Here is a 2,538-nt window from a genome sequence, read left to right as displayed (position 1 = left end):
TAATTAATAATTCTAGTCACTAGTAACTTACAGTGAGATTTACGAATTACGATCAGCTATTGAGCAAATACGCATGCATCTTAGCTTGCCATGGATTAGATTTTATCCAGAACGAAGTTTCATCAAATTTATGTACCAAGCGGGGAGATTGAAAGCTAGTATTCATGCAACTCTTCACAGAGTAGCAGAAAAGAGGAAACAGACTCAGATCATCATCAGATGTTATGCTCGCAGCTTTCAAACGCCAAAATTAATAAAACAACAAAGAACAAGAAGTTCCCGCCTGACATTTTCTTCAGTTCATCTGACACAACAAAAATTGAAAAATATACCGAACCTGCTCGTGTTGGAGGCGCAGACATACAGATGCGCAACCAAGTAAAAGAAGACGCAAGGCGCTCTTACTCAGTAATCACAAAGAATAAGATTAACTTATACCAAGATTATGTATCATAAATACTTTTACAAAAACAGAACCCTACAAAAACCATAAATATCCTAAAAATTCCATTGGATTATCTAACAACACTTACAGAGCTCTACTCATTATTCTTCCTGCATCTCAACACCATTCGTCTGCTAGAGTTCTCGTGCCAACCACAAAACTTAAATCAACACCATTTCCTATAGCGATAAAGCTATCCTCCTTGCACATTGAAGGACAAAGACACCCAACTTGACATACACAAAACATGATCCTACGCCTAAAAGATGCCCAGGAAATCCTTCATCCTGTTACAAATCCAACAAAAACATGCAAAATTTTTGAGTAAACATAAACAATGATTAATAGCAATACATAATAGGCTTAATTGCAGATAGACCCCCTCTACTATATTTCCCAATTGCGAATAGGCCTCCTGTAGTTCTATTGTCATAGGTAGACCCCTTGAGTGAAATTGTTGACTCTTTTACCCTAAGAGAAGGAGAAAATTGTTTTTCTTGACAAATAGACCTCGAGGGTAAAAAATTTCACTCAGGGGGTCTATCCGCAATTGGGCAATGGAACAGGGGGTCTATTCACAACAATAAAACTACAGGGGGTCTATCTTCAATTGGGTGATAGGCAGAGGTCTATCTGCAATCAAACCTATATATTAACACCACACCTTAACTCTGCTTTGAAAGAGCTCTTGGAACGATTCCTTCAAAAGATTTGCGCGACTCACGCCAAGGAAATAACCAACCGGAATAAGGAGCTCTATATTCTTTGAGATCACCATGAATATGTCAGATAAAAAACTGATCCCAAACAGCAAAACGAGGGACCATTTCAGAGCCTCTACCCCAAGAATGAGCAATCACTCCGAGGCAATGGACCTTGTTTTCTTCCATGTGAATTTCTTGAATTTCTCAGTAGAGGTGTCTCTTAGGCTGTCAACTATTTAGGTTGGTTGCAAGATTGTCTGAGTGACCAAAATGTTCAGAATATGTTTTAATCGAGCATCTTATAGAAAGACGCCTTATGCATGTTTAAGGCTATAGTATGGAATCATGGTACGGAGAGTATTCCCTCTGAGCAGTACCTGCAGTTGAACCATGTTGGGCCGGAGAATCACGCTCACCGCCGCGGAAGCGATATCACCTGAGAGAGAGCCCTGGCTATTGTTGTCACAAAAGCACAAGTCAACCTCTATATTCTTGTTTCTCAAAGGAAACTAGAATAGATAGTGAAATTCTTATTTCTCAAAGGAAACAAGAATCGAAAGTGATATATTTCATCAAAGTGAAATATACACTCTTCCTCTCATCAGTTCTAGGACTGAAATATCGAGGGAACCTACAAGCTATGGCAACTCACAGATAATACAAACACGAGATTTATGTGGTTCGGCTAACTAGCCTACGTCTACGGGAGGGGGGTTTTCACTATGAGAAAAAATACCAAACTTTACAAGTTCTCTCTTCCTCTCTTTCTTTTCTCTCAAAAAAACTCCTCTTGAGATTTTTACCCCACTTAATATTTTCCCCACCCTCTAACTCCTTCACCCCTTCTCTATTTATAGGAAACCAAAGAAGAGGGGGAACCGAAGTTGGCGGGCTGAATGGGATGGGAGAAAGAAAAAAAAACGCGCGAAACCAAAGAAGAGGGGGAACCGAAGTTGGCGGGCTGAATGGGATGGGAGAAAGAAAAAAAAACGCGCGGAAAAAAAAACCCCGCGCTCGAGAGCTGGCAGTGGGAAAACTCCCGCGCTCGAGAGCTGGCAGCGGGAAAAAGACTCCCGCGCTCAAGGGCACGTGAGTGAGTCCCCCCACGATCACAATTCTCCACCTCGTACATCATTTGATAATCCTCAAATTTTGGACGAACACCAGAAGAACCCCCACAAACTTAACTAGAGAGATCCAGGCCAAAACCAGGCCAAAAACCAGCTGCGTCACTATAACGCGACTGCCTACGTACCCTCCACCGGGATCAAGCTAACCGTAGTTCTGAAACTATTATCCAATACAGTCTCCATCACACCTCCATCACCGCCCCGAAGGGCCATGCCCTCTTGGGCATATCAACACGGGCTAATATTAAGCAAGTCCAAG

At 41.7% G+C, this 2,538-nt stretch overlaps 1 long non-coding RNA gene across 1 annotated transcript; it reads right to left on the bottom strand.

Annotated features, from left to right (window-relative positions):
* On the bottom strand, positions 402-1,174 carry LOC109832333. Its single transcript, XR_002244714.1, has 2 exons — positions 1,110-1,174; positions 402-732 (listed from the first exon to the last, which is right to left on the bottom strand). It is a non-coding gene; the product is annotated as an uncharacterized LOC109832333 (long non-coding RNA).

Source organism: Asparagus officinalis, chromosome 3 (genome assembly GCF_001876935.1).
Source record: "Asparagus officinalis chromosome 3, Aspof.V1, whole genome shotgun sequence".
Taxonomy (NCBI): Eukaryota; Viridiplantae; Streptophyta; class Magnoliopsida; order Asparagales; family Asparagaceae; genus Asparagus; species Asparagus officinalis.
Note: the sequence above shows the minus strand (reverse complement) of the source record. Positions and strands in the feature narration are given on the sequence as shown.